General features: G+C 45.3%; 1 protein-coding gene and 1 pseudogene across 2 annotated transcripts in view; one reads left to right on the top strand and one right to left on the bottom strand.

The window, feature by feature from the left end:
• Positions 1-14,581, bottom strand: part of LOC110583178 (prolyl endopeptidase) — a 180,045-nt gene that overhangs the window by 15,786 nt on the left and 149,678 nt on the right. The gene's annotated exons all lie outside the window — the stretch shown is intronic.
• LOC123325669 lies at positions 10,830-10,958 on the top strand (annotated as a pseudogene).

The following is a 14,581-nucleotide window of genomic DNA, read 5'->3' as shown; positions in this document are numbered from 1 at the left end:
AACACCTGTGACCTTGGCTCTGTCCTTGCCCTCAGATCCTGAAACTCTGCAAGGAACGCTGACATTCCCCCTGTGATTCCAACTTGTTCTTCCCCCTTCCTTCCCTTCCTCACTCCTGAGTGCAACGTCTTATCACAACATTCAGTCCCTCGTATTCTCTCTGGCTCTGTCAGCCTCACTTGGGCTCAAGACCCTTAGCCAGCTCTCTTGGTGTCACTAATGCCTGAAATCCTCTCATTCTAACCTAAGCCACTGGATTCCTTCTCCTCCTCCAGGTTGCGGCCACTCAGAAAATGCCAGCTCACTTCACTGCAAATTAGTAATACCTGAACTCACAGGCTCTGAACTTATGCTTTCTGTAGGTTTTCTCCTTTCCCTAAATGAGTTCCTTATGTTTCTCCTTCTTTTCCTTCCTATGTCTTTCCTAAATGTCTTCCTTATACTTTTTGTACTGAAATCAATTCCAGAGTAGCTGTTTCCAACACCTGCCATCTTCTTCCATTCCCAATACCACCCATTTGCATCCCCTACTCTTTGTCTTGTCTGCTGTCATTGAGGCCATCTGCTTGGAGTTCGTAAAAAACCTTCTGCCAACTTCACTCACCCTCTACAACCCCAGAGAAAGAGACTCCGCCTTGGTTCTAGTCCTTGCCAATCCCACCACCATCACACTCCCCACCACCACAACGTATTCTTTTTGCATTTTCTCCCTTTCCTTGGCATGCAAACACACTCAGAGTTCTCCTATCCTATATAACAAAACAAGACACCAAAACCTTTTGCATTGCCCTGCGTGCCCCTCAAGCTAAATTTCCATCTCCCTCTTCCTTCCTGATCACACATCTTCCACGGTAACCTACACCCACAGCTCATGCCTTCCGACCTCATTCACCACTGCTGGTAAAGTGGTGTCTTTACCACCACTTTTTTTTTTTTTTTAAGATTTATTTATAATTTGAGACAGAGCGAAAGAGCGAGCGAGGAGGAGGAAAGGCAGAGGGGGAGAGGAAGAGAAAACTGACTCCCTGCTGAGCACAGAGCTCTACGCGGGCTCCATCCCATGACCCCAAGATCATGACCTGAGCTGGAACCAAGAGTCAGATGCTCAACTGCCCGAGCCACCCAGGTGCCCCAGCTTTACCACCACTCTTAAAGGGCATCAATGAACGTTTTCTGTCTTTCTCCTTACCCCTCCAACTTCATCTCTGTCCCAGTGGTGTGTGTGCTTCCCAAGTTTTTCATAAGTTTATAGAGACACATCTATTCTTACATATTCACACACACAGCTTACTGTCATGTGGTGATGCATGGAGTCAGGCTAATATAATATTGGCCTACAACATAGACTCTCCTCACGCAGCAAGATATCTTGGGGTTCCTTTCATGTTAAAATCCCCAAATTTACCTCTTTAAAAAAAAAGCACACACAAAAAAACGAAAAACCAAACCAAAAAAAAAAAAACAAAACAAAAAACAAACCTAGCATTTCATTGTATGAATGTACACAAATGAATTTAATCATTGGCTTACTGATGGATATTCAGACTGTTCTTTTTCTCTTAACAATGATGGAATAAATCCCTTTTAGATAAATCTCATATATTCATGCTATGATTTCATAGGATATATATTCTTAAGACATGAGCTTGCCAGATCAAACTGCATATGAAAATTCAATGCCTTCTGACAAATAGTTCTCTCAAATGGTGTATCAACTTAAGTCCCTAGGGACACTGATTACCTAAGTGTCCATTTCTTATCAGCAGTGGATGTTACAAAAATGGATTTTAATTTTTGCTAGTCTAACAGGCAAACTTTACCATCTCATTATTGCTTTAAGATTATTTTTAAATTCACAAACATTTTCATCTATTTATTCATTTTATGTCTCTTTGTCAGAAAACAAAACGTACGTGTTTTTATTGTGTTACTTTTCTGATTAGTTTATAGAAACTCTTCTTACATCAAGGATAGTAGCTTTATTTCTGCCAAGTTTTGTTTGTATCTCCTCCCCATCTATAACCTATCTTTTAACTTTCTTTGTGGAATCTTGAATATACACACCACATAGACAGATAGGGGTTTCTCACCCCAAGTTATAAAAATTTTTGAATTTTTACATTTATATTTGTAGTCCAAATGGGAGTTTGTTTTTGCATATGGTCTTTCCCCCAAAGACCAACTATCACATACCACTCACTGAAGGACTGTTCTTTCCCCCACTGTTCAGAAATGCCACTTCTGAACTGGTTTCTTCCCAGGCCTCATCTGTTCTGATTTCTATCTGGCAACTGCTTCTTCGGCTTCCTGGGTGGAGTAAGTAGTTCTTTGGTTCTTTATTTCTCTAATTCTTTTTCAACCTTCCTAATGGATCCCTTACTAGCTCTTCTTCCTCCCACCACATGCTACTGTGTTGCAAATTTTATGCTCTGTCTTCCCTTTTTTTCCTGCAAATTCCTCCTCTGCCATTCTCAGCGCTAATAAACTACTCTATGCTAAGGACCTTCAAGTCCACATGTGATCCCCCAGGGTGGGTGGCCCCTCTACCTCTCCATGTCACCATGCCCTGGATATACCTGGGGACGTGCTCCTCCTTGGAGCTCTCTTAGTTTGGCTAACAACAGTGGTCCCTCGTTTCTTTCTCTTCTCAGCCGCCTGCCTGCCAACTCCTATCTTGTGCCAAGGACCCCACACCCAGGCACCCATGCAGTCTTTCCAGTTCCCACAGCCAGGCCTCTCCTCTCCCCTTTGCTCTGGCAAACCCGCTCAGGATTCCCTACTGCACGAGCCTCAAAACCAGCCGGTCTCCCTGATGCCTCACGTTCGCTAAAGTGGTGCTGTGGTAGGAAGAGTAGCACCGTAAACTATTTTTAAATTCACAAACATTTTCATAGTCACATACAGAAATTAGAATGTAATGTGTATATATATATATATATATATGTATGTATGTATGTATACATATAATACAAAAGCCATTAATGCTTTATGAGTAGACAACTGCCAAGCTTAAACCCATGTGTTATTTTTCCATTATTCAACAGGGTATTGCCACCACAATATCTAGGTTCAAGTTAAAAAGCAAAACAACTTACTTTTCTTCCCCCCTCATACTTGTAACCAAATGAGAGTTGGCAATACACATCCATTGTTTTTGAGCGTCCACTGTGGGCACAGCTTTTATGGGATCCTTAATGGACAGGAAAACAAAGCGCTCACATGGGATCTAACAGGCGGCCACTTGAGCAATAGAGAAGGTCTCTGTGTCATCCAGGGCTAATGGCTCATCCTGTGAAGCTGATGGACCCTGCCTTCCCCTTCTTCCTGTCAGCGGCAGAGCAACTAGGTTGTGCCGTAGAGCAGCTCAACAAGGAGCCTGTGACACCAGCGTTAGCAACAGGGTCTGTCCTCTGGCACACGCCTTCACCTAACAGAGTGCAAGGCCCGCCAAAGAGCCTGTGGCCGAGAGTCTTCAGAAGCACCTGTGAGATCTCAGAAGAGCCTCTGCTTTAGCATGTTTCCACATGAAACCTTCGTCAAGGGCACCACAAGTAACAATAAACATCATGACAGCAATTCAAAGCCACCGTTCATTCTAGACATTAGTGAGCCAGCCAGAGGTTGCTCAAACACTGTACGAAGAAAGCCTCCCTCCTTGATTTTATTTTTTTCCCCTCTAAAACTTACATTCTTCATTTTGGAGACTCTCATAGCAGCGTAACAATGTTACTCCACATCTCGAACCAAGAGCATTCAGCACAGCAAGGCAATGAAGGTCTATACCCTCTGGGAAGCCCCTGCTGTTTCTCCACAGAGGACAGCGATGGGTCTTCTCTGAGCAGTCCCAAGACTGTGCCAGTTGGTACAGAAAAGCTGGTGTCGGTTCTTTCTCAGCCCTGGGGAGCTAATAAGGTAATCTCAAATTCTGGAGATTTACGATGTTTTAGATACAAGGAGAGATCGTCACTCTGGGACCTCATACACTGGTCACGCTCTTATTATATAAAGGACAAACCTGAGATCCATGAAGATAAGATACCTGCCAAGGTGACAATGCCAGTTAATGGAAAATTACCACCATGGTCTCCTAAGACCCTGGTCCAGGGTTTTCTTCCTAATCTTATCACAAAGTAATTCACTCTATGGTATTGCTTCCTTGTAAATATCTTTATTGGGTGTACCTGTGTAAAATTTTGCAAATGTTAGAAGCTTTGGCACTGACTTAATAGATTTTTTTTTCCCCTCAAGACAATAATCACCAGTCTCTAAGGAAACCAGGGGACAAATATTCTGCCAGAGATACTGTGATTTATTTGCTTTTCTGTTTTTGTTGCCCTCTTGAAAAGGAGACTCATTCAAGCATGTCAAAAGCCGTATTTCAGATACAGAGGTTATTATATTTACTTTTTTAAAGCAAAGTAAGTCTGCGTGGAAAGATGATCTTTCTCCAAGCAGTCATCAGTGTTACCATCTTCAAGACAGATTATTAAAATAATAAAAAGCCCAGTAATATCCTGCAATGCCATGCTACTAAAAAAATTGTTTCAATAATATTTTTAAAAGGTGTAACAGACACAGTTAACAACCCCCACTTTCTAAGCAATCACTTAAATTTAAGGCCGCTTCCAATTTTGCATATTTAAGGCCATAGTCTAATGAATGATTATTTCGCAGATAAGAGCTCACAGATCTTTGAGTTGAAGGCTTTAAATTAAAAAACTATTGAAGGTAAGAGACATATAAAGCATGTAGTAAAAAATGTCCAGAAATGACCATCCCTTATTGCCAAGCATGACTTCCCAGAGGCATCACCAAATATAAAGCAATGCTACTCTACAAGCGTGCTTTGGCACGAGATGACAGTCACTGAATACATGTCCAGCTCTCCTAACATGTGAATCTGGTTTCCAGTAGATGAGATAAAAACATCTTCCTTTAAAGGAAAAAAGCAGAGCAAGGAAACCTAAGAAATCAAGGAAATGTTACCGTTCTTCAAGAGAACGACATCAGTCATGAAGAGACCAGCCATCTCTACTGAAATGATTACTTTTCTTGAAATGAACACACTTAGTACTAAAATCAGTTTTGCTAAGACGTTCAGACATGGGCAACCACTGAAGCTTCTGAAAACAATCAGTCTTCAACCCCAGATGTGTTCTCGTTCGGGTTTGGTGCCATCGGAGGCAAAGGCCGGCACTCTCACTTTCCCCAGTAAAGGGACGCGCTCATCCACGAAAGATGAAGACAAACTGCAAAGGGCAAGCCCTTCGGAGAGAAGAATGTCTGGTGAGCACAGCTCCTTCCTAATTTTAGGGCCTGACAGGTTTAGAGGAGAATGTGCATGAAAGGGTGTTGAGCTTCCCTTTTTATCAGAGTTGACAGAGGCCACTTGTGTGCCCCGTGCTTAAGTGTGGCAAACGCATGTGACGAGGAGCAGAGCCGCTCAGAAATCTGGTCAACGCGAACAGGGTCAGGGCATCCCACTGCCCAAAGAACAAGGCAGAAAGCAACCGCTGAACCTCCATTACCTTGTAAAGCAAGGACAGGGAGAACCTCGCAGAGTTTCAAGGGGGTGCTGCACATTTCTGTACAGTGTTTAGGTTAAAGATACCCGCCAGATATTAGGAGGTCATAATCCTATCTAATTTCCAGGCGTTTAACTTTGGAGGAGTGGGGAGGAGTTTTAAGAGTCACCTTTGGGCAGAAAATATAAAGGGAAATTTCTATTCCAGATCCTTTTCGTTTGCTTTTCAAAGGGTGGCTAGACCGTTTTCTAACCGTGGAGGTTTAAAAACTCCTATGGGGCACCTCAATAACAGCAACGTCAGTATACTTAAAAATCTATTTTAATTTTTGGTCCGTTTCTTGAGTATCAACAACGGGCTAAGTGCTCTGCTGATAGTCTCTGCAGAAATGCCTCAGCTCTCCAAGGCTGGGCCATCTGTTCTTTGGAATAATAAGCCTATTCCCGGTTCCAAAATGTGGAGCAAGAAGTGAAAGAGAAATGGGAAGGTGCTGAACACAAGGGAAGACAGACAGTGGCCCACGTGGACCGTGGCACTTTGATGAGTTTGGCTGGAGTCTGGAGGCTTTCAGGGCTGGGATGAATAAATAGGACTCGATAGCAGACCACAGTCGCCATCTTCAGTTCCACTGATCTGACCTCTTTGTGGTCGAGGCCCACATAGTCAGACGTCCTCATAAAACGGAAGGACCTACTGCATGCACAGGTTCAGGGAAAGCAGCCTCCGTGTTTGTCTCAGGGTGCCCTCACAGAATACATCAGGTGTGGGCAACGAGGCTCACTACAGGGGCACTGAGGCGGCACGTCAAACGGACACGTGTTTGTTCTGCTCTTTATGAGAACAGCGTCATGAGTCCGTCGTCAAGGGGGTAGGAACCTGGCACTGCTCGCATTCAGTGAACGTTTGATGAATGACTAAACAAGATAGAACTGGACACTAAACACTCTCCTTCTGATCCCCGCCGCCCCCTCCCCCGGCCTATGCCAGCTTCCTTCAGTTCCTGAGGCTCAGAGGCACTTCGGATGCCTCCTGCACACCGTCCCCTCCCCGCCCACCTATGTGAAGGCCCCCTGACTTCTAACAGGATTCCTGCTTCCAATCTTTGGGCATTTGTTACCAGATTAATCTCCCTGAGATCAAGGAGAGAAAGAGAGAGAGAGAGAGAACCTTCCTTTTACTCGAGGTCACTTCCCTCCTGACAACGTGTAACGCCTCCCCATCCTCTACACAACGAGATCCACGTTTTAGACGTCATTAAATCTCTCCACTTTCTACCTTCTACCTTTCTGAATCCTTCCTAACTGCAACTGTCCCCTCCACTGAAACTGCCGTTCCCATCTCTAGGTCCCCAGGTCAGCAGGCTTCACAGACTAAACCACAACTGGGAAAAAAAAAAATTCACTGGCTCTAAGGAATTCACTTATCTGATCCCCCTCGAGCTTCCAACCAACGCAGGCATCCCCAAAGCTGTATCTCAGGCAGGTTCAACCTTTGCTTGGCTATTTCTAGTAGTAAGAAAGAAATTAACACCACAAACGGCAGCTCACTGGGAGCCTCTCTCACTGTCAGAAAGTTCTTCCTTACCTGAAAACGTCAAAATAAATGAAAACACAGGGCACAAAAGTCAGCCGAGGCTCTGGAGACAGAACCTAGTGATAGTAAATTTCCATATAAACTATCAACTAAAGTTCTGTACATTAAAAAAAAAAATACTAAAGTGCCCACCAGTAGGTTTCTGTATTTTTCACAATAGGATTTTCCTCAGTCCTTAGGTCAAAATAGATGTTATTTTACTTGATTTGTTTAAAACACTTAAATAGTTCTTACCATGAACCAAGCACTATTCTAGAGATTTATAAATATTCCCTCATTTAATCCACATATGAGGTTTATACCATGAAGGCCCCATTTTTTGGGGGGGTCACTCTGACCAAGAGAAGTAACTTGTCCAGGTCATATATCCTGGGAGTGATGGAGTCAGGATTTTTAGCTGGGCCGACAGACTCCAGACTCCTTGCTGTCAGTCACTAGGAACAAAGGATCAACAAACCCCCTGGCCCTCCTCCAGGGCCCCCTCCTGAACCCCCTGTTCATGGCTATGGTGCCGTCACGTTTCTGTATACCTCTCTGTACCTAGCACGGTGCCTGGAAGACAGTGAGCACTTAGAAAACAAGTCTGGATCCCTGCATAGACACTCAAACTGGACACCACGCTGCAATCAAACAACAAAAAAGTATTTCAGGTGGCAGTGCTTTGAAAAAAAAAACTATAAAATAAAGCAGTCTAGCGTCTGGCATCAAAATGCTTATAAGCTGAAAAGGAATGAAATACAAATTAACTTGGGTTGAGGCACTCAAGAGACTGTATAAGGTCACAAATTTCCAACTTATTACTAATGAAAAATATTTAACATCTGATATTTTCTTTATGTGTAGCTGTTAATCTATTAATTTAGCAATGCCATGGCGGACGAGCTTTATAGCTCTGAAATGGTTTAGTTATGGTAATTTACTGCATGAGATTGCACCTGCGTCATAAAAACCCAGAAAGAATACTTGAAATCCATTTCAAATTCTCATTAACTCAAAACTATGGTGGACCACTTATTTTACTGCCTTAGAAAAGTAAAATTAACAAGTGACATATTGACATGACAAACTCTGGCCAGAATGTTCAGTAACAGAAGGGAAGCAACCATACAGCTTTAAGGATCTGGGGCTGGTAGCTCTGCATGCCTTAAAAGGCTGGACTAGGAAAGAGAGACAGATGTTAGTGAGAAGGGAGAGCAGTGTTTGTGCAATCAAGCACCTCCTGGTCGGGGGGGGGGGGGGGGGGAGAGGGGCTGGGACAGAACCACGTGCTGCCGACAGTGGCCCTGAATCGAGGGCAGCACCGACAGAAGCCCTCGAGCCAGGGAGCTGGCACAACTGTCCAATTGCCATTTTTTCGTTCCTATATTCAAAGGGAAAGGGAGACACATCAAAACACTGTGAGGAGCAGATGCACACAAAACCATTTCGCTACGGAGAAATGAATGACTGGAATACTGAAAAGGGGAATCTGGAAGTAAAATCCTCTGGCCTAAAGACGTTTCGGGGAGTTTCTGTTGCACACCTCCAATGCTGCTAGTACACCGATCTGCTTCTACCTAGAGTCTCTTGGACACGGCAAATGCAAATCACCAAAATAACCCCCTGGGAGAGTCAGAGGCAGGAAAAACCCATCGGAGATGATTTCAGGTTGCTTAAACGACAATCGTTACGGAGCTCGTGAGCGCCACAGTGCACTTCACTCCCCGCCGCTGGGGAACCTGGAGCCAGAGGTGGACTCATACTGGTGAAGGCGGGCTGCAGAGAGGTGGTCAATGGGGAGACACGCAAGTAGAGGCTTCCAGGAGCATCACAGCCAGCCACTGGAGGCCACTCACCAGGGGTTGGAAGAGAGGAAGGGGAGCAAATGAACACAAATCACAAGGTTCAGAAGTCCTGCTGCAAAGCTACAAGCACAACTTCTTCGATTTATATTCTATGCTTGGCTGTGTGAAATGGTTTCCTATTTGTGCAGTAGAATGACAGTAGCAAAAATCTTCTCAGTGGAACCGTAATAACCTTTTTTTCTTTTTTGATGACTATGAAATGCCTCCCACCACCTTGTTCACCCCAGCGCTATCATGATAAGGGAGATCTTGCCTATTCATTTTTAAATGCTTTAAATGTGGAAATAGTGTAATTTCAAGTATGCACACACACCTTTTTATTATCACTTGTAATCAAGGCATTAAGGGAGTGAAATATCAAAGTCTAAGGAAAATGAACGTTTCAGATGAATAATCGATTCATGTTCACAGAAGATCTGGAAAAGAACAGCGTCTGTTCTGATGATAGATGGCATTCAGGATGGCGGATAGGGAACATTTGATGATATGAAGCATCAGGGGTGTGTGCAGAAAAGCTGGCCACAAAAATAGCACACTGTGGACAAAAACTTCCATCTAGCGAATTCCGGTCCTATCTGTGCTGCCTAGCAATTAACAGGCAAAGCCCAGGGCTGCAAGGAGACTCCTCACTCCCAGATGGCTGGGCTCAGTGGCTCCATTCACAGCTTCTTCAGTCTGCTACTTTCCTGGCCACCTCCCAAGTCCTTAACTGTTCGTGCTCCCTTTGGTCCTCCCCCCCCATACATGCCCCTGGGGGTTTCAGTCTGTGCCCAGGTGCTCAATGACCACCACCACGGCCAGCCTTCATGGTTCTCCCTGACTCCTGACCCTAATTCTCTGAGCGCCTGGCAAATGTCACGTAGGTATCCAGCATAGTCCCTTTCAAGGGCTCCCCACTGTCCAGAGGATAAAATCTCACCCTATTTGGGTGCATACCAGACTCTTACGGTTTGACCTGTCTGCATCTCCAGGCTCATCTTCTGCCGGTGGGGTGCAGCCCTGGTGCTAGGGATGCCTCTGTGCGCAAGCTCTCCTCCTTCCCGTGACCTTCCCCTGTCTGCCCGAAGCTCCTTTCCTGGGAGCCATCCAGGGACAGTCTTAGACGTTCCTCCTCCTCTGGGCTCTCACAGGACCTGGGATCACCTTTTGTATCGTTTCTCCCACCATCAAGTTGCTACAAATGTTCGATCGCATCATCTCCCCTAGTAAATGCTATCCTCGATCCTTATAGTCTCAGCACTGCCGGTTACAAGGTAGCAGCTTGGTAAGTATTTGTGAAATAATTATTTTTATTTATTTATGCCATCTTCTCATTTAGAAATTCCATTTTATTTAAATTAGTATTATAACTATCACTGCCTTAGGCATCCCCCCAGCTTCTCTCTGTGAGGCACTGGGACTTTGGGGACCTTGCTTAGACAAACACAGCAAGGGAATATGTTACAAGAAACATGAACAATGAAGAAAAGAACCATATGTACAAATCAATAAACTATTGAGGAGTGATGAAGGAAAGGGAAAGTGGCACGTGAAATATGAGAGGCTGCTTTAGAAAACCTGTGAGAAAAGCCAAAAGCCAAAGGGAGAGAATTAAGTTTCCAAAGTCTGAAAGCATTAATTAAAAAATCCAAATGATCACACACTCTCATAAAACGTAGCAAGGAATCCTGGTCAACTAAATTTGCACGTTAGTAGAACTGTTTTTTTTTTTTTTTTATTGCTCAGCTTGTCTAAAAGTTTCCCAGACACCTGCAAGAAAACAACAACACAATAAATGTGTACCAGGAAGATATTTAAAAAAAAAAAATTAACTTTGATGCTCTAAAAGGAGGGACAGGATTATTTCCTGCTTTGGTCACAGACTATGAAGACTATACTTTCAGGGATCATTTCTATAGTGTGGTCACAGACTATGTATGACCCGAAATACACTTAAAGACTAGATCACACAAAAACTCCACAGAAGTACAGACGGTAACAAACATTTGTTTTCTGACACTATTTGCTGGTTTTGAATAGAAATTACCTTTGGAGGGGAGAGGGAGCTGGCTCCTTTCGGAATTTTACAGAAAGGGAATGATCCATTCGCATAGGTTTCTGACAGTGATAACTAGGTAATTTCAGACTGGCTTCTCTTACTCATTTGTCAGATATTTATATGGATCTGCTCTGGGCTCTGGGGACAGAGCAGTGGGGAAAGCCACTTTCTGAAGGGAAGACAGAGAATCACATAAACAAATGAAGAGACAGAGGGGAAGCTGGGATGGGGAAGGGCTGCTAACTGGCCCGGGAGGGAGAGAAGGGAGCTCTGGTCAGCGCAGCGGAGGTGAGCGAAGGAGTGGAGGTGAGCGGTCCAGGCAGAGGAAGGCAGCAGGGAGGGAGGGAGAGCGAGGCGGCCAGCGTGAGTGCGGCCCAGCGCCTGGCAGGAGGGGCCAGGGCCCAGCCCCGGGGAGGCCTGTGGGCATTACTTGAGGCTGGTCAACCGGCAGACAAACGTAATCATAAGGGATAGGCAATTTACTAAGAAGCCACATTATCCTGTGAAACGAGAGCAAACAGCCTCTTCCTTTGGACCACACATCTCAGAACTGGCTGTCTGGCCTGCGTATACTGACCCCAGCCAGCAAGTCGGCTAACGTGTCGCGAGAAACGCCAATCATTCCACGCCACCGCCAACACCACGAAATCTCGGTATCGCGGGGCTCAGGTCACCGCGAGGGACGAGCTCTATCCTTCCACCGATGGGAGGGTACCGTGGTGGAGCAGAGAGCCCCAGTTTCTGCTGCCAGCCCCATAGCTTAGGCCGGCCTGGGGCAGTGGAGGAGAGAGCAGTCACTGCGGGGACGCAGCTGCGCAGCCAGAGCTCAGCTCGCAGGGGTGGGCGCGCGCGGGAGGCGGCCTGCAGGGGTGAGAGGCGCCAGAGCGCGTGCACGGGGAGACGGCGGAGTGCCTGCTAGGCTGCGCTGCCCGCCCAGGGGTCACTCGTTGCGGCCCGCAGCGTCCTCCTGCCCTCCTCTGACCGACTGGTGGGGCCCGACGCAAGTTCCTGCGTCCAGACGGGTCCACCGAGGCGTGATGGAGGCCCGAGAGCTCGGGCCGACTTCCGAGAGGCCGGACGGCCGCAGACCTGTGACGTGAGCCACACGCGGTCACCAGCAACTCAGGCGGAGCAGTGCTGTATGTTCTTTATGAGGTAAAGTAGGAAAATACATGTTACGTAAAACACTGTTCAGGACACAAACTCTGCTACGATTTTGACTCCACCAGAAAAAATAATGCCTGTGGAGAAAATAAAAGGTAATGACTAAGCTCTTTAGAGCTGCTTGTATTTTTAAGGAAAATATTTGGAAAACGAAAGCTTACAAATAATGAAATGGATTTCTACTGATAGAATTTCAGGTGCTGCACGTCAAAGATGGGGCCAGAGGCAACCCCGTGCTCCCCCAAGAGCCCCCCTGCTTTCTCTGGGGAGGGAAATGTGGTGTCATCGGAGTGGGCGCTGTTGTCTCTCCTTCCTGCACGTGGAGGATGACTGACCATCACCATCTGCCAACTCTAAAGCTGGTTTGTCCCCATCACATGGGGTTGGCCAATGACATGTGGCCAGGGGACGGAGGGGACACTTCTGGACAAAAGGACTGAAGGCCACCATGGGATGGGATGTGCTTTCTAGAACTCTGTGCCACAGGGACAGGCAGTGCGTGGTCGGGGAGGCTCCTCAGGCAGGGCCTGGACAGAGCCCCAGAGGAGGTCCGACAGATAGTGTACAGGAAGAAAATGTCAACTTTTCTGACTTCAAGCCTCTGAGACTGTGACGGTGCTTGTTAACTGCAATAGCCTAGCCAGCCTAGGCTGAAGGATCTGACTGATCTAGAAAAGAGCACTCAGAAGGAACTCATTCATAAGAAGCAGAAAATTTCTCACACTCACTATCTGAGAGTCTTCTGGCCCTTAAACTGAGTACATAAAAAAAATGCACATATTTCAAAATTTCAAAACTACTTCTTCATTTTTAGTTAAAACTCAAAAATTGTTTGGAAAAAACAGTAGGTAAGATAAAGAAAATGTGGTGTACACACACACACACACACACACACAGAGAATGGACTATTAGTCATCAAAAAGAATGAAATCTTGCCATTTGCAACGACGTGGATGAAGCTAGAGGGTATTATGCTAACTTATTGTCAGTCCGAGAAAGACAAACACCATATGATTTCACTCATGTGGAATTTAAGAACAAACAGATGAACAAAGGGGAAGAGATGGAAAAATAAGATAAAAACAGAGAGGGAGGCAAACCATAAGAGACTCTTAACTATAGAGAACTGAGGGTTGATGGAAGGAGGTGGGTGGGGGATGGGCTAGATGGGTGATGGGCATTAAGGAGGGCACTTGTGATGATGAGCACTGGGTGTTACATGTAAATGATGAATCACTATATTTTACTCCTGAAACCAATACTACACTACATAAAAACTAACTAGAATTTAAATAAAAACATGAAACAAAACAAAAGAAGATAGAGAATTCAGGGGCGCCTGGGTGGCTCAGTTGGTTAAGCAACTGCCTTCGGCTCAGGTCATGATCCTGGAGTCCCTGGATCGAGTCCCGCATCGGGCTCCCTGCTCGGCAGGGAGTCTGCTTCTCCCTCTGACCCTCCCGACCCTCCCCCCTCTCATGCTCTCTCTCAGTCTCTCTCTCAAATAAATAAATAAAAAATCTTTAAAAAAAAAAAAAAAAAGAAGATAGAGAATTCAGGCCCCTAGAGGTCTCACAGAAGGAAAATAAGGAGCTGGCTTCCTTCCTGACACAATGGAGGGAATGTCCCTCCTATGAAAGCCATGCCTTCCACCAGGGCTTGGGACCCTCTCACCTTCTCAAGGGACTTGGCTCCTGGGGTGGTTCCTTCCTACTGGCCAACCCATCAATACACCACAATAATCTGTTTTCTCCCCCCTTCATAAGACAGGCCGTTGACCTTCTACACCCCTCTCACCTCATGCAATTCAAGTTCTCAAGACTGTCTGCACATATGGTTCCCCACTTCCCTCTCCTCTAACTCCCTCCTCCCTGATCTTGAACACACTGCCACAAAAGCTATGGAAGCCTCCATCTGTAAAATGTTCTATGAAGTTAAAATCTGATTTTTTGCATTGACTGGTTTTCTTAGCACAGCTGTATTCTACAGCAAGAAAATGAAAAATCTGAAAAGTAATCTGAAGGACGAGGAAGAAAGGGAGGGTAGGAAGACAAACCACAGTTGTTAAAAGACAGAGATATTCAGTTAGCCTACCAAGGATTACTTTTTCTTAAGAAATTTTTAAAAGTTTTAAAATATAAGCTTTTCAGATTATAGCATTAATACAAGACTGTGCTAACTAGACTAATAATGCAATACAACAATGTATGAAAAGCAAAGCTAATCCCCCAATCCCTCAATCACACCCCCCCCATAAGAAACCACACATGTCTTCTCCCCTCTTCCTCAATATACCCTGTTCAGCCACCAGTCTGACCCCACTGCTCTTGAAAGTGCTCTTGTCAAGGTCACCAATGAATACACCCAGTCAAATCCAAGAATTTTTCTTCTTTGCTTATTTGACCAACCACACTGAG

Source organism: Neomonachus schauinslandi, chromosome 8 (assembly GCF_002201575.2).
Source record: "Neomonachus schauinslandi chromosome 8, ASM220157v2, whole genome shotgun sequence".
Lineage (NCBI taxonomy): Eukaryota > Metazoa > Chordata > Mammalia > Carnivora > Phocidae > Neomonachus > Neomonachus schauinslandi.
The sequence above is the reverse complement of the archived record's forward strand: the minus strand, read 5'-3'. Positions and strand labels throughout refer to the sequence as shown.